The sequence below is a fragment of the Muntiacus reevesi genome, chromosome 2, assembly GCF_963930625.1.
Source record: "Muntiacus reevesi chromosome 2, mMunRee1.1, whole genome shotgun sequence".
NCBI lineage: Eukaryota > Metazoa > Chordata > Mammalia > Artiodactyla > Cervidae > Muntiacus > Muntiacus reevesi.
In genome coordinates, this window is record NC_089250.1 from 44,634,106 (window position 1) to 44,655,458 (window position 21,353).

Consider the following 21,353-nt stretch of genomic DNA (forward strand, 5'->3'; position numbering starts at 1 on the left):
TTTATCTATTTATTGTCTATTTACCCTTCTACAGAGAGTTAGTTAAATAGATGATATAGACAAATAATGTAGATACAGACAAGGATACAGATATGAATATGGACAGACACACTCATGGTCAGGTTGAAGTAGTGAGGCAAGAATTGACTGTTATCCAGCTATCTGGTGCCAGCTTATGGCATTTCATTGTGCTGACAAGATCACTGGAAGGAGTTCTGAAGAGAGACTTACTAGACTGTAGTACGCTTGCCTGAGTACAAATTCTCATTGTCTGCCATGTACAATGAGCCTCACCCCAAACAACACCCACGCTGTATTTTATGGAAACGCACCTTGCTCCTCAAGGCAGAAGAGCCCTCTCTAGTGACAGGCCCATTCCTACTGGACCACAAATAAACACAGGTCCAACCCAGATTGTATGGCTTCTTCCCGCTGATGAAGGATAATTCATAGCCCTCCATCTTCTGGGAGGGCTGCTCAGATGGCAGAGAGAGAAACTATGTGTAAATGAAGGATTCAGCTTGGAAAACAAGAAGTTAAGATGTATTTAATTTCTAGCCTTGCTAATTTCCATATCTCACTCAGAGTTATCTCTTCCTTTAGAGGAAAGGAAAACAAACCCAGTATCAGAAACTATGTCATCTCAATACCTCATATTTTGAGATGATAAAATTATCACTGTTGTTGCTATTCAGTCACTCAGTTGTGTCTGACTCTTTGTGACCCCAAGAACTGCAGCACATCAGGCTTCCCTGTCCTCCACTATCTCCCTGAGTTTGCTCAAACTCATGTCCACTGAGTAATTGTTATCTAACCATCTTATCCTCTGCCAACCTTCTCCTCTTGCCCTCAGTCTTTCCCAGCATCAGGGTCTTTCCCAATGAATTAGCTCTTTGCATCAGGTGGCCAAATATTGGAGCTTGAGCTTCAGCATCAGTCCTTCCAATGAATATTCAGGTTTGATCTCCTTTAGGATTGACTGGTTTGATCTCCTTGCAGTCCAAGGGACTCCCAAGAGTCTTCTCCAGCACCACAAAGCATCAATTGTTTGGCACTCAGCCTTCTTTATAATCCAACTCTCACATCCATATATGACTAGACGGACCTTCAGCATCAAAGTGATGTCTCTGATTTTCAATACACTGTCTAAATTTATCATGGCTCTTCTTTCAAGAAGCAAGCATCTTTTCATTCCATCACTGCAGTCACCATCCACAGTGATTTTGGAGCCCAAGAAAATAAAATGTGTCATTGTTTCCACTTTTTCCCCATATTTTCCATTAAGTGATGGGACTGGATGCCAAGATCTTAGTTTTTTTAATGTTGAGTTTTCAGTCAGCTTTTTCACTGTCCTCTTTTACCCTCACCAAGAGGCTTTTTATTTCCTCTTTGCTTTCTACCATTAGAGTGGTATCATCTGCGTATCTGAGATATGAAATATATCCCAGAAATCTTGATTCCACTTTGAGTCATCCATTCTGGCATTTTGTATGCTGCTAGTTAATAACTGTTAATAACAAGGAAACTTGTATATCTCTGGTGGCTCAGTGGTAAAGAATACACCTGTCAATGCAGGAGACACGGGTTTAATCCCTGGTCCAGGAAAATCCCACATGCCGCGGAGCAACTAACCCTTTGCACCACAACTATTGAGTCTGTGCTCTAGAGCCCAGGATCTGCCACAAGAAAAGCGACCACAATGAGATGCCCATGCACTGCAATGAGAGAGTAGCACCTGTTTGCTGCAACCAGAGAAGAGCTCATGTAGCAACAAAGACCCAGCACAATCAAACAAATAAATAAGTAAATGTAACCAAAAAAAAAGGAAACTTAAATGCATTTAAAACTTCTAACTTATTTTGAGGTCAAAACTTAATTTTCCCCTCATTTTACCAGCTGTTAAGGGTATGGAATATCACTCCTGTACTGGAAATGGGTGAAAATGAATCAACCTTTGGAAGCAACCTGAAGATTTCTGCATCTCTACCTATCTGATCAATGAAAATGATTCCTGATTCCCCCCAGCAAAAACAAAACAAAACAAAAAACTTCATTTTCCCCAAAGATCTCACAGGCCACACATAATATATTGGTAGGAAAAAGTTAAAACTTTTCAAAAAGTTTTAAGTAATAGGTATTATTGTTATTACAATGTAATGAGTCCATTTGTTATTGATATTAATTTGAGGCATATCAAAATTAAGTGTCTAAATAGCTTAGATAAGCATTCAGATATTGATATTCTGGGATGTTTTATATTCTTCATTATTAAGGTTTGCAATGGTTATTGGAAATCCTCATTTAACAAAATGTCAAAGTTAATAAAATGTGAACCCAGTAATATTTCTTGGGTAAAACTGCAACTTAAATAAAAAAGATTGTTCCCTCTTTTAGACAAAAGGTAATTATATTGATTTAATGCAGAAAAATTTCTTCTTCCTAATGTAGAATACCAGCCAAACGTATGACAATATTGACCTGTTACTCAGTGTCATTAAAAATAAATTATCCTAGAATCCCATGGATGTAAACACAAGGTATTATTGACTAAAATGACCAAGTAAGAAAGAAATATAAGAAGAACCTTAGTCCAGAACTGACATCATTTACCATAACATGCAAAAATAAAAATAAATGCTCCATGTTAATTTCAAACTTTGATTTGACCAATGACTATTAATTTTAATTTACAGATTTTAGAGCAATCATATACTGGATAGATATGAAGACTACCTATGCAATATTTCTTCTGCTTTCAATAGTTACTCACTGAAAAAGTTCTCAAAAAAAGTTGCAATTTCTAACTATATAAGAAAAAAGAGGACTTAAATATATTTTTTTGCTGACTTTGGTGACTCCTCATGAGAAGATATTCAGTATATATTCAGTTCCATTACATGCCATATTCAAAATAAAGAGATACTCTTTTATTATCTGTATTATAAAATTATAGATGTGGTAAATAAAAAAGCAAGCAAAAATTTAAGTAAAAGCAAACCAAAAAATGAAACCAGAACAACAGTAAAAGCACATACAAAGATCAGATGTTTACCAAATTCAGAACTACACAGAATAACACCACTGGAGATATGAACAGATATACCCGGTGCATAAACATAGTGTGCAGGGGAACCTCATGTTCCTACTGCAACCCAACTGCCTCAGGTTCCAGACAGCAGTCACCAGATCTTTAATAACAATAACACCATGGCCGCTGCAGCCAAAGCCATGACTCTCCACAGAAGCAACTCATAAAATGACGAAGCGAGCAGCCACAGGTGGGGAGATGGGCTGTTTTAAAAGATTTTAATAATACTTCTCCAGCTCTTAACATAATTGTACATTACCATTCATGCCGCTCTAGTTAAGTAAATGTCATATTTTGTTGGGCTCCTTTTGAAAGTCCAATGGGGCGTTTTATCTCCCCTAATGTAGCACGGCTATCAGGCCTATTCTTCATCACTGTTAACACACACAGGAATTGTGACTTGTACCAGATCTGGAGGTGTTATTACTGAACAAATTATATTAATAACCCCTGATGAAGTTTTCCCAAATAGCAGGGAATCATGTTATAAAAATGACACCTCCTAAAACTGAACCAGGCCATGTGGATCCAGCCGAATGAAATGTGACAGATAATAAATACATCCAGAGGAGTGGTCGAGCCTTTAACACTGTAGTTGGTTCAGACACATAGTAAAAGACTATATTTGATGAATTTGGCATAAATTGCATATGAAAACTAATTGAATTTTTAATAATGGAATGATTTCACCCAAATCATTGTGAATGTCTTGTATTTCATCTTTCTCTTCAATTCCTTTGGACTACTGTTAACAATATTTTTAAATTACTACCTGCATAAGAATAAAAACCATCAAACAAAGAGAATAAGACAACATAAGGAGGAAATGAAGATGCTGAAAACAAGTCCCATCTTCAACAGGAGTCAAACACACAATCCTGACCTGGTCCTGTAAACACAGCAGGAATGTTTACAATTTGAGGCTTTAGCAGCCCACGGGTGCATGTTACCAAAATGGTCACCAGAAGTAAAGACCACAGAATGGAGGCACTTTGTGAGACCTCCACTTTCTCCTCTGCATTCCACCACTTCACAGCGGAAGAAAAATGTCTTTAGGGCACGATTAATATTTTTTTCAAAGACCAAGAAAGACTGTCAAGAAGGTATTAACTACTCTAAAGACTGGAATTCATGAAATGGGAAAAGGTACATTTGAGGAATGGAAATTCGTGCCTCCTTTTACCATACATAGTTCAGAGTATCAATTTGGGGCAGAACAATCACAAAAAACATTAGGTTTGGAACACGATCATGAAGGAAAGGACACCTTTGTTCTTTAGGGAACTAACATAATGTGTCAGTCAATACATGCATAGTCAGCTACAGTAAAAAAAAATCCTCAAATCTCAATGGATTTACACAACACAAGTATATGTATGTTCAACATTTGCTCTCCACTGTCAAGCAAAAACAAAACAAAACAAAACAAAAAAACCATGGAAAATGCTTCCTGGTTCTGACCTGACCCCTTGGAAGTGACGTCTTTTGTATTTGTTCATGTTTTCATTGGTCAAGCAACTCACATGGCAGTCCCCAACCTCAAGGGTGGCAGGTGTCATGGTAAGACCTGAATTTAAAAAGGAAGAACAATATAGGCATACTTAGCCTATATTGAACAATATAGACATGCTTAGCCTTAGTGAGGGGATACCCCACGTCCAAGGTAAGGAGCAGTGCCTACACTTTGCTGGAGCAGCCGTGAAGAGATACCCTATGTCCAAGGTAAGAGAAACCCAAGTAAGACGGTAGGCACTGAGAGAGGGCATCAGAGAGCAGACAGACTGAAACCACAGTCACAGAAAACTAGCCAATCACATGGACCACAGCCTTGTCTAACTCAATGAAACTAGCCCAAGCCGTGGGGGGCCACCCAAGACGGAAGGGTCATGGTGGAGAGGTCTGACAGAATGTGGTCCACTGGAGAACGGAACAGCAAACCACTTCAATATTCTTGCCTTGAGAACTGCATGAACAGTATGAAAAGGCAAAAAGAGAGGACACTGAAACATGAAATCCCCAGGTTGGTAGGTGCCCAATATGCTACTGGAGAGCAATGGAGAAATAACTTCAGAGAGAATGAAGGGATGGAGCCAAAGCAAAATCAACACCCAGCTGTGGATGTGACAGGTGATAGAAGCAAGGTCTAATTCTGTAAACAGTGATATTGCATAGGAACCTGGAATGTTAGGTCCATGAATCAAGGCAAACTGGAAGTGGTCAAACAGGAGATGGCAAGAGTGAATGTCAACATTCTAGGAATCAGCGAATTAAAATGGACTGGAATGGGTAAATTTAATTCAGATGACCATTATATCTACTACTGTGGGCAGGAATCCCTTAGAAGAAATGGAGTAGCCATCATACTCAAGAAAAGAGTCTGAAATGCAGTACTTGGATGCAATCTCATAAACAACAGAATGATCTCTATTTGTTTCCAAGGCAAACCATTCAATATCACAGTAATCCAAGTCTATGCCCTGACCAGGAATGTTGGAGAAGCTGAAGTTGAATGGTTCTATGAAAACCTACAAGACCTTTTAGAATTAACACCCAAAAAAGATGTCCTTTTCATTATAGGGGACTGGAATGCAAAGGTAGGAAGTCAAGAAACACCTGGAGTAACAGGCAAATTTGGCCTTGGAATACAGAATGAAGCAGGGCAAAGGCTAATAGAGTTTTGCCAAGAGAACTCACTGGTCATAGAAACACCCTTTCCCAACAACATAAGGAAGACTCTACACATGGACATCACCAAATGGTCAACACCGAAATCAGATTGATTATATTCTTTGCAGCCAAAGATGGAGAAGTTCTATACAGTCAGCAAAAACAAGACCCAGAAGATTGTGGGTCAGATCATGAACTTCTTATTGCCAAATTCAGGCTTAAATTGAAGAAAGTGGGGGAAACCACTAAACCATTCCGGCATGACCTAAATCAAATCCCTTATGATTATACAGTGGACATGAGAAATAGATTTAAGTGACTAGATCTGATAGAGAGAGTGCCTGATGAACTATGGATGGAGGTTCGTGACACTGTACAGGAGACAGGGATCAAGAGCATCCCCAACAAAAAGAAATGCAAAAAGTCAAAATGGCTGTCTGAGGAGGCCTTACAAATAGCTGTGAAAAGAAGAGAAGGGAAAAGCAAAGGAGAAAAGGAAAGATATACCCATTTGAATATAGAGTTCCAAAGAATAGCAAGGAGAAATAAGAAAGCCTTCTTCAGTGATCAATGGAAAGAAATAGAGGAAAACAATAGAATGGGAAAGACTAGAGATCTCTTCAAGAAAATTGGAGATACCAAGGGGATATTTCATACAAAGATGGATTCAATAAAAGACAGAAATGGTATGGACCTGACAGAAGCAGAAGATATTAAGAAGAGGTGGCAAGAATACACAGAAGAACTGTACAAAAAAGATCTTCATGACCCAGATAATCATGATGGTGTGATCACTCACCTAGAACCAGACATCATGGAATGCAAAGTCAACTGGGCCTTAAGAAGCATCACTACGAACAAAGCTAGTGGAGGTGATGGAATTCCAGTTGAGCTATTTCAAATCCTAAAAGATGTTGCTATGAAAATGCTGCACTCAATATGTCAGCAAATTTGGAAAACTCACCAGTGACCACAGGACTGGAAAAGGTCAGTTTTCATTCCAATCCCAAAGAAAGGAAATGCCAAAGAATGCTCAAACTACCACACAGTTGCACTCATCTCACACGTTAGTAAAGTAATGCTCAAAATTTTCCAAGCCAGGCTTCAGCAATATGTGAACTATGAACTTCCAGATGTTCAAGCTGGTTTTAGAAAAGGCAGAGGAACCAGAGATCAAATTGCCAACATCTGCTGGATCATCAAAAAAGCAAGAGTTCCAGGAAAACATCTATTTCTGATTTATTGACTATGCCAAAGCCTTTGACTGTGTGGATCACAATAAACTGTGGAAAATTCTTCAAGAGATGGGAATACCAGACCACCTGACTTGCCTCTTGAGAAACCTGTATGCAGGTCAGGAAGTAACAGTTAGAACTGGACATGGAACAACAGACTGGTTCCAAATAGGACAAGGAGTATGTCAAGTCTGTATATTATCATCCTGCATATTTAACTTACATGCAGAGTACATCATGAGAAATGCTGGGCTGGAGGAAGCACAAGCTGGAATCAAGACTGCCAGGAGAAATATCAATAACCTCAGATATGCAGATGACACCACCCTTATGGCAGAAAGTGAAGAAGAACTAAAAACCCTCTTGATGAAAGTGAAAGAGGAGAGTGAACAAATTGGCTTAAAGCTCAACATTTAGAAAACTAAGATCATGACATCCAGTCCCATCACTTCATGTCAAATAGATGGGGAAACAGTGGACACAGTGGCTGGCTTTATTTTTCTGGGCTCCAAAATCACTGCAGATGGTGATTGCAGTCATGAAATTAAAAGACGCTTACTCCTTGGAAGGAAAGTTATTACCAACCTAGACAGCATATTAAAAGGCAGAGACATTCCTTTTCAACAAAGGGACTGTATAGTCAAGGCTATGGTTTTTCAATCATCATGTATGGATGTGAGAATTGAAATATAAAGAAGGCTGAGTGCTGAAGAACTGATGCTTTTGAACTGTGGTGTTGGAGAAGACTCTTGAGAGCCCCTTGGACTGCAAGGAGATCCAACCATTTCATCCTAAAGGAGATCAGTCCTGAGCTTTCATTGGAAGGACTGATGTTGAAGCTGAAACTCCAATACTTTTGCCACCTGATGTGAAGAGCTGACTCATTTGAAAAGACCCTGATGCTGGGAAAGATTGGGGGCAGGAGGAGAAGGGGACAACAGAGGATGAGATGGTTGGATGGCATCACCAACTCAATGTACATGAGTTTGGGTAGGCTCCGGGAGTAAGTGAAGGACAGAGCAGCCTGGCGTGCTGCAGTTCATGGGGTCGCAAAGAGTTGGACACAACTGTGTGACTGAACTGAAATGAAATGAAACCATCAAAGGTCTGCAAATTGATCTAAACATGTCTATAAATGTCTAGTGCCATTACTGGACTCTAACTCACTTGGTGGGTTGATTTTATCACCACCATTCATTTTGTGTAATTCCTCCCCCGACAATTTCTTGTGGCCAGGACTATCTTACTGCCATTATTCTTGCAATGGACAATGGCCACCTTGCTGCCTCGAGTTCCCTCCTCTATCTGCCCTGAAGATGCCCAGTGAGTCGGGTTCTTCTGAGCCTCTCACTGGTCAGCACCACTCAGTGTCCTGCCAAGTCTCCTCGGTGCTCAAGGCACCATTTACCAGCTGAAACAGTATACAACATGTGTTTATGTTCGAACCTGTGATGGTTGCACTAAGCGCATTAACTATATTTAGCATATGTGGTTGAGGTCCAAAACGATCTAACCTCCATAAAATTTCAAGACCACGAATCATGCTAAACCATTTACACAGACTCAGAGTGTGGGAGGTTAATTAGAAATAAACTGACAGCATCACATGCCTTCACTAGAAAAGCTAGAAAAGTGTCAGAGACGAAGAGCTTTTTTTCCCCTTTCATGTTCAAAATGTTAGAGGAGAAAATAAAAATAAAAATCCTACTGCTGGCAAAGAGAAGAGTGCTCAGCAGAAAATAATTTCTGTAAGAGTCAAAAACTGAACCATATGAACTCGAGCTGTGTTTCTTAGTAACAGCACCTAGAAATGCTGTACCGTTATGTGTCAACACTGAGACTTCTAAACTGAGCTAGAAACAAGCTAAATTACATTGAACAAAATTAAAGGTTACAACAAATGTTTTTATTAATGAAGAGGTTGGAGAAGAAAGTGGAGAAGAACCTAGGCCAGGAGAAGCATATGCCCCATCTTTATAAATATTGACTCTGGAGTTGCTGGTGTGTAGATAGCCAAATTCTTCAAACCCTGGAGCCAGGAGCGAGGTAAGAGGGAACATAAAAAGAAGTAATGCACTGATGTGAAAAAATAACAGGTAATAAGTAAATGTAGGTAACAGAATAATAAATGGCATACAGATGGCGAGCTAGGAGGAAACGTTGCCATAGAAACAGAAGTTAAGAAAGTGCTGATAACTCATCTTGGAAACTATAGAATGATCAGGCTGAAAAGTGTGGAGGTCACTAAACACAGCCACCTTCATCTCAAGAACTGTATTTCTTACACCTGGTATCACCACAGTTCTCCTACACAGATTTAACAGGAGTAAGAACAGAAATGAACTATAAGGAGAGAAGGAAAAGGAAGACTCCGTGACACACTGACAAGTACAAAGAGAGGAAAAAAGAATTTGTTCTGAAATAACTCACTTTATGCCATACACTTACTTACTCTTAACTGCCGCTTAATTGTAAACAGAATGCTAATCTTATTATCTTTGGAAAAAGGAGGCGAACTGTTTTTAGAGATTCAAGCAAGGCATAATATATATATATTATATATATAATGTTTTAAATATATATTATATATTATATTAATATAACGTTTTATATATATATATATACAATGAACTGTTTTTAGAGATTAAAGCAAGGCATTATATATATATATATATATATCCCCTATTATTTCATATACATATATGTATATGTATTTCATATACATATACGAAATAATAGGGGATTCCCTGATGGCTAAGTGGGTAAAGAATCTGCCTGCAATGCAGGAGATAAAGGAGACACAGGTTCTATTCCTGGCCTGGGAAGATCCTCTGGGGAAGGACATGACAACCCACTCCAGTATTCTTGCCTGAAAAATCCCGTGGACAGATGAGCCTGGTGGGCTACAATGCAAAGTCATATTTGGACATGACTGAGTGACTTATTCAAGCAAGACATAATATATATAAGAAATAATAAATTATCCCCAATTCTAGTACCAGTTTTACAATTTTTACTGTTGTTCAGACACTAAGTTGTTTTCGACTCTTTGCAACCCCCATGAACTGCAGCCCACCAGGCTTCCCTGTCCATCACTATCTCCTAGAGTTTGCTGAAATTCATGGCCATTGAGTCAGTGATGCCATCCAACCATCTTGTCCTCTATCGCCCCTTTTCCTCCTGCAATCTTTCCCAGCATCAGGATCTTTTCCAATGAGTTGGCTCCTCGCATCAGCTGGCCCAAGTATTGCAGCTTCAGTATCAGTCCTTACAGTGAATATTCAGGGTTGATTTCCTTTAGGATTGATTGGTTTGATCTCCTTATTATCCAAGGGACTCTCAAGAGTCTTCTCCAGCATCACAATTCGAAAGCATAAATTCTTTGGTGCTCAGCCTTCTTTATGGTTCAAATTTCACATCTGTACATGACTATTGGAAAAACCATAACTTTGACTAGGTGGACCTTTATTGGCAAAGTAATGTCTCTGCTTTTTAATATGCTGTCTGGGTTAGTTATAACTTTTCTTCCAAGGAGCAAGAGTCTTTTTAATTTTGCAACTGCAGTCACCATCTGCTGTGATTTTAGAGCACAAAAATATAAAATCTGGCACTACTTCCACTTTTTCCCTGTCTATTTGCCATGAAGTGATGGGACTGGATGTCATGATCTTAGTTATTTCAATGCTGAGTTTTAAGCCAGCTTTTTCACTCTCCTCTTTCACCCTCATCAAAAGATTCTAGATCTTCTTTGCTTTCTTCCATTAGAGCGGTATCTTCTGCATATCTGAGGTTGTTGATATTTCTCCCAACAATCTCGATTCCAGTTCATGAGTCATCCAGCCCAGCGTTTCATGTGATGTACTTTGCATATAAGTTAAATAAGCATGGTGACAATAAACAACCTTGATGTATTCCTTTGCCAATTTTGAACCAGTCCATTGCTCCATGTCAGGTTCTAAATGTTACTTCTTGACCTGCATACAGATTTCTAAGGAGGCAGATAAGGTGATCTGTATTCCCATCTCTTTAAGAATTTTCCTCAGATTGTTGTGATTCACAGTAAAAGCCTTGAGCATAGTCAGTGAAGCAGATTTTTTTTTTTTAATTTCCTTGATTCTTCCATGATCCAACAGATTTTGGCAATCTGATCTCTGGTTCCTCTGCCTTTTCTAAATATAGCTTGTACAGTAATTGATATTAAAAATATACTACCTGGGGATCTAATTCTGAGAAATGCACTGTTAATTAGACAGCAAAACACCCAAATCATGGAATGAATGCTTGGGATAACTGTGTTTGGTGGTGTGTATAGCTTCTCTTTTTAGTTTTACATTTTGAAAAGACGACCCTGAGTTAATGTTCAATACAGTGTAATAGTTTATCTAGCATTTAAGCTAATAGTATTTATGTAATCTCCAGTCCAGGGTTCACAGAGTCGGACACGACCGAGCAACTGAACTGAATTGAGTCTGCATGGAAATATCACTTCCAGTTAGAATAAAAGATTATAAAGATGGGTGAAGAATTGGATCTGTAATTGCAGAAAGACCAAAGTGAGACACATATCTTAGAGATGATTGCTCAGTTCTGCTGCAAACATTTTGTTCAGGTAAAGCTAAAAATCCTTCAGACTGAAATATTTTCAATGATGCTTTTAAAATATGTAGAATGATGACCAACATAATATATAGTGATCAATAATTTAGTCTTCTCTTAGGAAGAAATATATACATAACAGCTCACCAGACAACTTTTAAGTCCCTACAAGTCTAATGTTTCAAAATAGAAAAATTCTAAGTCACTTGCAATTTTCCAGTTATGTATAGACTAACTCAGGAATCAATGGATGTCCACATAATAATCCACAAATATTTAAGATTATATGGGACAGCTTGCTCTGGTCTTCTGGGTTGGGCTTGGTGGCACATCTCTGTCCAGCTCGCTGGTTACTAGGAAGAGTTACCTAGGAGAACCCAATTGAGACAATCTAACCATAGCCCATGTGAACACTCACTCTCCAGCGGACCATCTGGAAAGGTTTCCAGGTGAAATCAAAGGAACTGTGCAAGTTGACTGGCAGAAGGAACAAGACCTATAAGGCCCCATGCAACTGTTCTACCTTCTACATCTGATTCAGGGCTGAGAAAACAGCATCTGCCTTGGGGTGGATGAAACCCTCATACTGAGAAGGGCGTGGAGCCAAGGAGGCCATTCATTATTACTGTCAGCGTAATCAATCTACCATCACCTGCTCTGGCACCAATTATTCACTCTCCCTTGTGTAAAATACACTCCTAAGACCTTCTAAAGTCTCATTCAATCACTGTGTCGGGCTTGAAGTTGAAGACCTTATAATCTTTATCAGGTTCAGAAGTGGCTCTTCTTCATCTAGATGTAGTAAGTGGTGTGTTCATAAATATTTAACAACTAATTCTTCTGGGGAAAACAACCCTGATTTGTGGCATTGGTTGATCTCTGTGATGGAAATATTGCTGCCAATTTCAAGGCACCCATGTGAAGCTCCTGAAAACAAGGTTGAAAAAAGGTACATAGCCCACTGTCTGGAGACAGTCCATGGTTTGGAGATCTGAAAGCTGAAAAGATGATGTATTCTGCCTCCCTCCCCCCAAACACACAGTGAGGAGACAGAACAACCATGGACAGAGGCTCAACTGAAGACTGCCTGAAAGGAGGGCGTGGGGAGGAGAAAAGAAAAAGCACAAAGCAGTCTCTGGTCCTTAGAAAGTCTGAAGTCGTGCAGGGCAAATGCTGACATGATTCTCCTTCTGGGAGGGCCTGTGCCTTAGTCAGATCCTGTTTGCCCTAGAAATGGCCCCTTTGGTGCTTGGATTCAGTCTTTGAGACGTCTGTCCTTCCTTCCCATCGCCTTAAAAGACTCATTCTGCAGACATGCTTTATGTTGGCAGTTGAGCAGATGCCTCAGTCTGCTTCCTGTCCAAGGAAAGCTGGAGCCCAGAGCTCTTTCTGTATCTGGATAATTTCAGTGCCTTTCAGTCCATGTCTGGGGCCTGTGAAACTCCCATGAAAACCCTGCAGACGTCTTTGTACCTGATTCAATTTCAATCCATTTGAAAAAAAGGACAAACTCACAATTCTTTCCTAAACAAACTCTCTCTTTAGTCTTGATCTGTGTTCTCCTGAACCTGTCAGGCTGTTGGGGGTCAGGCTTTGAGGTCCTTTGTTTAGTTCAAAGCATCTATTAGGTACTGCCTCACATCTTCCAGCGATCCTAACAAAGGTTCTTACTGCCACACCATTGATTTGATCTGTGCCCCAGGCTACATATTATTTTGAGAGCCCTTTGCTGGCTGGAGAGAGATGAAAGATGAGAAACAGCTTTATTTTCCAAACCCACAAGAGCAGACCTCTATACATCCCCTCTAAATTTGAATTAAAAACTGGCCAGCTTTTTATTTCACTCATCTTTTGCTTTTCAAACCTTCTAATAGTCACCTGAAATCAAGCTTTTTCAATACTTTGGTTGGCGGTCCTGTTAGCCAACTCGAACAGTTCAATAGGGATATTTTCCATCTTCCAAGTTACTGCAAATGGCAGAACAGTAATTATTTCTCAACCACATAACAGGCTCACCATTCTGCAGCCTCCAGTGACACTTTGCTCAGTATCTTTTCCTCAATCATTTCCAACAACTTGCTCATAGCTTTTCTTACACTCTCATCTCCAGCCCAAATGCCAGGCCTGTGCATGAAGGACATCTGTTATGTCAACACCTTACTCCTTAGAACCAGCTTCTGTATTAGTTAATTAGCTAGAGTGTGATGATGCCACACACTCAGCCACAAACCCCACATTGCTACACAACAATCAATACTCACACTTTCTCCCAAATCTAGGAGGAGACTGTGTGAGCTTCCTCTTCTGGACTGGGAAAAACTTATAGTAAAGCTCAATTTTAACTTGTGAGACAGAGTTTGAGAATTTAAGTATTAAACCACCAAGAAATTTCTCAGTATTTAGGGTATGGAGTCCTCACCTCCTCCCTCTCCCCCAACTGCAAGAAGACCTGACTTCAGGGTCAGAGTATATAGGATTCCAAGCATAGGTCCCTCTCTACTCAGCTTCCGTGACTCCACAAACACCCAGCCACCTTGGGTTAAGTGGAATGCTTTCAGAAGCAATAAATGCATGTGAGGAAGGAACAAGTGATTAGTAATCACCAAGTTATTTGCCAGCAAATGAGCTGAGGTATAGTGAGCTGAGATTGATGACTGGTGGAAAAAATGACCATTAGATAAATGTGGGAATCTGGGAAACCCTACTGTTACGGGTTTAATTGTGTCCCATCAAAAGTCAGATGTGAAATTCTAACTCCCAGGAGCTCAGAATGGGACTACATTTGAAGACCAAGTCTTTCAAGAGGTGGCTGAGTTAAGATCAGGTCACAGGGGTGGAGCCCTAATCCCATATCACCTGGGTCCTTATTACCAGAGATGAGGACACATGAGGACATGCAGAGAGGGAGACCACAGGAGGATACAGACAGAACATGACCATCTACACACCACAGAGAGAGGCCTCAGGAAAGCAGCCCTACTAATGGCTTGGCCTCAGTTTCTGGTGGAGGACAGTGAGACAGTAACTTCTGACGGCTACAAGAAGTTAGGATACAAGTCACAGCAGCCGTAGGGAACAAACCCTCCTAATCTAAGAAGGATAAAGGCCGACGGGCAAATCCTATTAGGGAAATTTACGGGTGAAGTCGCCATGGTTTACATACTGAGATAAAACAGATTGACTTATCTTGATTTTGATGCTGGTTTTACAGGTGAATACAAACTGACCAAACTGTACAGCCTAGACATGCACAGCCAAACATACTGTAAAATTGCAACCAATGCTGAAGCTGAATTTCCAATCAGGTCACCTGATGCGAAGAGATGACTCACTGGAAAAGACCCTGATGCTGGGAAAGACAGAAGGTAGGAGAAGAAGAGGGAGGCAGAGAATGAGATGGTTGGATGTCATCACTGACTCAATGGACATGAGTTTGAGCAAACCCCACGAGATAGTGGAGGATAGAAGAGGAGTCTGGCGTACTGCAGTCCATGGGGTCACAAAGAGCTGGACATAACATAGAGACTGAACAACAACAACAAAAGTTGCATACTAATAAGAATAAAATAGACTTTATTTCACATCCTAGTGAGGTATGACAAAATACTAATAATATTTTGTATTACTGTCTTTGATACACAAATTAAAAAATAATTACATCTTTACATGGAATACTCATATTATAAATCCTATTCCTTTATTTTAAAAAAATTCCATTTGTAAAATTTTTTTGTACTAGGACTTATTCATGGCATGTTTTATATTTTCTTTTTAACATTTCTTCATCATTTTCTTTCTCTTGCTTTGGCTGAGTTGTTGAATATCTCCATAAATGGTGTTTACTACTTTTATTTCACTAATGGACTGCTTTATGAATGAAACATAATTAAACAAAAGTATTCCCTGGTGGCTCAGATGATAAAGACTCGATCACTGTGTTGCGAAGATCCCTGGAGAAGGAAATGGCAACCTGCTCCAGTATTCTGGCCTGGAGAATCCCATGGATGGAGGAACCTAGCGGGCTACAGTCCATGAGATAGCAAAGAGTCGGACACAACTAACCGACTAACACTTTCACTATTTTCACTTTATAATTACAAAATCAAGAAATATATAATATCCTGTCATGAGACCTTCAGTAAGAGGTTATGCTATTATTCTCTCATACCTATATCCCTATTTTATTAACTTATCCAGACTTTTAGTGCTAAATGATGGCTCATTTTAATAATATATTTATTATGAAAATGCAATAAAACATTACTAGCAACTTCATTATGCTTAAAATTACTGTTATCAATTTTTCTAAATTTAACATCAGAAATGTACTCATTTCATCACTCTTGTTCTGTCATGTCAGCCGTTGCCTTTGGCTCTTTTTCCTGATTCAATTTTACTTTGACAGATTTCAGATGCTTATTTCACAAGTATCTGCAGTTCTAAAAGTGTGTCTGTTTAATGTTCATCTGAAATGTCTTTTTTCCCCTGAAAGACATGAAGAACACTGTAACCCAACCTAAAATTCTCAGACCGCAACTCGGCAATCTCCTATTGGTACAAACACTATTTTACTCTACTGTGGCAATTACCTTTTGTTAATAACAATAATTAATGCAAAACTTACACAGTCTTTTTTTTTTAACCAATGAATGAAGTAGGATATTTATATAAATTCAACCTTCGTGTTTTCCTGTGAGGTAAGTGTTACCGTTATCAGAGTTAATAATTACTAAAGACTGATGCTAATTTGATCTCCCTTTTGTACATAAATGTATTTTCTCTATTTGGAAGCTTGTTGATTCTCTTCATTCTTAAAATTATGCATTTTACCAGAATATGTTTATCTTATTTTATTTTAAAATCTCCCCTATACTCAGTGAGACATTTCAACCTGGAAAACTGAGTATACTTTCACCTCAGAGAAGTGTTTTTTCATTGTGTCTTTGATTACCATGTCTCTGATTACTGTGTTCTCATCTGGACTTCTTGCAGAGATTTACACGCTTTGGTTTACACTCTTCCACGGCCCTCACATTTTCTCTCATAACATTCATTTTTCTTAATCACTTTATTCCATGTCATAGAGCAGTCTCCCAATATGGTCTCCTAATTCAGTATTTAAAATCTTATCAGGGTCCTTATGTTAATCACTCTTTTGGATGAACTTTTAAAGTTTAATTATTTTCACTTCCAATTATTCATGTTTTACAGTTTTCCTTTTTACCCATCTCTTTCTATAGGAAGATCTTTTTTACCAAATGGAAAATATGTATGACAGGGTTCCCTTCATGGATTGAGGGCAGCAGCAAGAGATGGAGTAGTTAAGTCTCACTCCTTCCAGCTGCTTATTCATGTAAATGTCCAGAGTTTTCATCACGTGCTCAGTATTAACAGCAAAGTTACAGAATGAATGCATCTGCATGGTGTTAGCAGACAACAGACCAGTTAGCTAGAGGTCAACCTGCGGAACACAAATGGGAGGAAATGACTCTCGTTTGAGTGGCACCCATGGTAAACTGGCTTGTAAGTCTGCTCTTTCAGTGAAATGAAAGCCCAATGGGTTCCCATCTTCTCCCAGACACAGCACAGGGCTAAGGCCAGGCTCTTCTGAGGGACTTGGGGGCACTCCTTGGCTACTCAGTCTGGTCACCTGTCAAGGGCTGTGGCTGAGAGAACAAGGGCCCCGCTGCAGAACCAGCAGGCAGAGGGGACCTTCACAGAGCTGTTGCTGACTCAGGAATGCAGGTGGCAGGACTAGACGCGCTGTGCCTCACAGAGCTCTTGGTAATGCCATCTCCACGGAGGACCACAGCTTCCTGCATGTGCAGAGCGGCCTTGCTGCGTGAGGAGCCTCGAGGGGCGGGGGATGAAGTAAGAGCCACAGGGGTGCTACCCTACCATCCTAGGGCACCCTACACAAGACACTGGAGTATCTTCTCAGCACTGCTCCAGGACAGAGAGCACTGCATGAAGGCGTCTGAAGGGGATGCTGTGTAGGATGAAGGAAATAAAGAAGGCGTATGTGTGTGCTGCTGCTGCTAAGTCACTTCAGTCGTGTCCGACTCTGTGTGACCCCATAGATGGCAGCCCCCCAGGCTCCGCCATCCCTGGGATTCTCCAGGCAAGAACAGTGGAGTGGGCTGCCATTTCCTTCTCCAATGCATGAAAGTGAAAAGTGAAAGTGAAGTTGCTCAGTTGTGTCCAAATCTTCGCGACCCCATATGTGTGCTAAGTTGCTTCAAATGTGCCCGATTGTGCAATCCCATGGACCGAAGCTTGTCAGGCTCCTCTGTCCATGAAATATTCCAGGCAAGAATACTGGAGTGGGTTGCCATGCCCTCCTCCAGGGGATCTTTCTGACCCAGGGATAGAACCAAGATCTCTTATGTTTCCTGCAGGCAGGTTCTTTAGCACTACCGCCACCAGGGAAGCCTAAAAGAAGGCATATAAGTAGCAATTAATTTCAAAGCAAAACTTCACAATTTTCTGGATGCTTCACCTTCTCCTTGTGAGTATCCATGAAAAGGACATGAGCATGGATGGTGAAGATCTCACAACATTTTCTACTGGTATTTGCTTCTTCAGTCTGGATCACAGCACCTTAATCAACATCTGAGAATCCTTCTGCAATGCAGAAGACCCCTGTTTGATTCCTGGGTCAGGAAGATCTGCTGGAGAAGGGATAGGTTACCTACTCCAGTATTCTTGGGCTTCCCTGGTGGTTCAGCTGGTAAAGAAGCTGTCTGCAATGCAGGAGACCTAGATTCTATCCTTGGTTTGGGAAGGTCCCCTGGAGAAGGGACACTACCCACTCCAGTATTCTGGCCTGGAGAATTTCATGGACTGCATAGTCTATGGGGTCACAAAGAGTCGGACACAACTGAGCGACTTTAACTTTCACCTTTCACTGTGACTTTCCAGATCCCAGATTTGCACTCTTGAGGTCACTATCAAGGTTTGAGACTGGGCTTATTCCTGAGTCATACAGACACTGGGGTCTTTGACACACCAAAGTTTCAGCAGGACAGAGTGAAAAGGCGCCCACTCTGCAGGTCCCTAAAGGACTTTCCTGGAAAGGTTCAGGGACAGAAGCAGGGTACACCGGGAGGGCTCCAGGAAAGAGGACACAAGCCCCTGCCTTTCTCTTTATTGGCCTTCTCTGAATGCCAGTTACTGCTCGGAAGCTGTTGAGGAATGAAAGAGGGCATTGATTTCAAACGTTTGCTGTTGGTTGGCATAGATACGTATAATTTTTGGCTTGCATTACTTTGAGTCATTCTTAGATTTTAACACTAAACAAAGTACTTTCACCAAGCTATTTCTATGAGAATTGAAATAGCTATCTAAATGTGGCAACTCATTTTGCATTCTGTATGGACTTATTTCTTATTGAATTTGGCAATTTGATGATATCATAGTACCTATTTGACTGCTAAGTTCAAAGCTTAGAATTACACATGCTTAAAGCACAATGGCAAGAATGGTAAGGCTATGTTTTAGTCCTTACAGCAGGATTCTGTATGTTTCAACCTAATCATGTTTAATTCCTTCTTTGCAGAATTATACAGTGCAGGACGTTTGGAGATATCAGAAACTCAGAAGAAAATGTACTTTAAATGTAGACAGTGACATAATTGAGCTAAAAATGAAGAGTTTGGGTCTGTTCTGTGTCCAAAGAGAGAAGAACTGAAGCTGGCAGAAACAGCATGGTTTCAAAATGCAAGCTAAATACTCATTTGTGTCATGGATTTTTCATCTCTTCCTCCTCTCCCTCCCCCTAATCTCCTCTCACAGCATGCTCAAGCAGAAGATAATAATTAAGCTCATCTGCTTTGTCTTTCACTGTCTTTGGGAATTTATGAAATGAAACAGAAGAATAGGCCCCCAAACGCTCTTTTGAAAATGTGATATGATATTTATGTCTTGTGAATTTAAATACATCTGCTGACATCTCTGCCCCAAGATGGAACTTTTTGTTTGCAGTATCAAACTTGTGTTTCAATCTTTGCAGGTGGGCAGGATGGAGCTGGGAGGTGATAACACTCAGGAATTTAATTTACAAGGCTGGTGACACACATTGTGACACCTCAGGGCATTTCCAGAAAGAAAGTCAGGAACTCAGAAGTTTTGAATCTCCACAGTCTGGCTTCAACAATGCAAATGCTCTAAATCTAAAGTCACCTGATTCTCAATCTATTTATTTGACTCAGACTGACAGAAACCTGGGCAAAAGAAAATGATGATCTCTGTCCATGTAGGTATCAACTCATTCCCTGGCTAGAAAATACACTCCTAAGCCAGAAAAGAGGTCTGTATGACCGCATGCTTTTGTAAAGACAGCTTCTTGTACAGCTACCTCCTGTATTAGGACATGTATTAGGATGGATTATCAAACCTTGCTTCTGTAATAAATTCATTACCACTTAAGTCAACATGCAAATACCTTAGAACCTTGATAGGTTCTTCTTTCTCTGTAACAATTCAATGTCTGTTGATGGAAACATGCTTAAATACATAAGGTCTCACTAGATTTTACTTTATCACTTCATTAATTCAACAAAGAGAAAATTCATTAGGAAACTGACATAACGTATCATCAGCTTAGTTTCAAATGGGAACCAAAAAATACAAATATAAAAAAGCATAAATTAAGATTTATTTTTGATCCTTAGAAAAATTTAAATAATCTTTATAATTATATGGAAAAGATTTTGTTAAATTTGAAAAATATAAAAACAAATTCAAATATTTATATTTCTCTTGCTAGAATTAGCAAGTTAATATTTATTTCTAGTTATTTTTATAAAAAGAAATGTAAGTGAGGAAATGAAAGATCTATACACTGAAAATTATAAGACACTGATGCAAGTTTAAGATGACACAATAAATGGAACGATATCTCCTATTCATGGAATGGAAAATTAATATTATTAAAATGTTGATGCTAACCAAAATCTTCAACTGATTCAATGCAGAGAAGTGGGAGTGTCTGAAATATGCACTAATATGTGAAAATTCAAAGTAAATGGAGATATTCTTAGAGAATGCCTCAACTTATTGTTGGGTGTACAGAGAGGGTAGAGATGGAATCAGGATGGTTATTTAATATGTGGATTATCTACAGAAGGGCTGTAGAAGTTCTCTTTTATTAATACCCTCATGACTGTCAGTCCTCAAATTCAAGCAGCTTGCACACACACAAAGGAGGAGAGTGTTCAAAACGCACTGGCTAATCTGCTGTGGAGGGCTATGCTCCCAGCAGAAAGGCTGTCACACGAGGTAGACCACACCTTACTTTGGCATGAGAGAGGGGTCTCAACCAGTTTACCAACCCCCAGTGCAGCCAACTTGAACAAAACGCTAGCAATTCACACGGCAGTCTCTCTACAGAGAGTGTTCCCACAGCCTCCCTATTTATTATAAACAACTGATTTACCTGAACGGATAGAAAAGGGAAAAAATGTCATTATTATATATCAATCAATTTTTTTCAAGTTAAGGTATAAGCACACATCTATTATCAGAATTTTAGGGTAATAAGCATCACAAAGATAAACGTGAAAACAACAACAAAAAATACTGAAGTCGAAAAACCTGTCACTAAGGAACCAAGAGAATTCTTAAAAATTTAATTTAGTGTTTCATGGAAAACTTGAAGATAAACATACAATAAATAAAAATGATTGCTCTAAGAAAGGAAATATGCAGAGATTTTAATAATTAGCGAGAAAGCAAAATGTACACTGCTACCTAAAATAGAATTATTA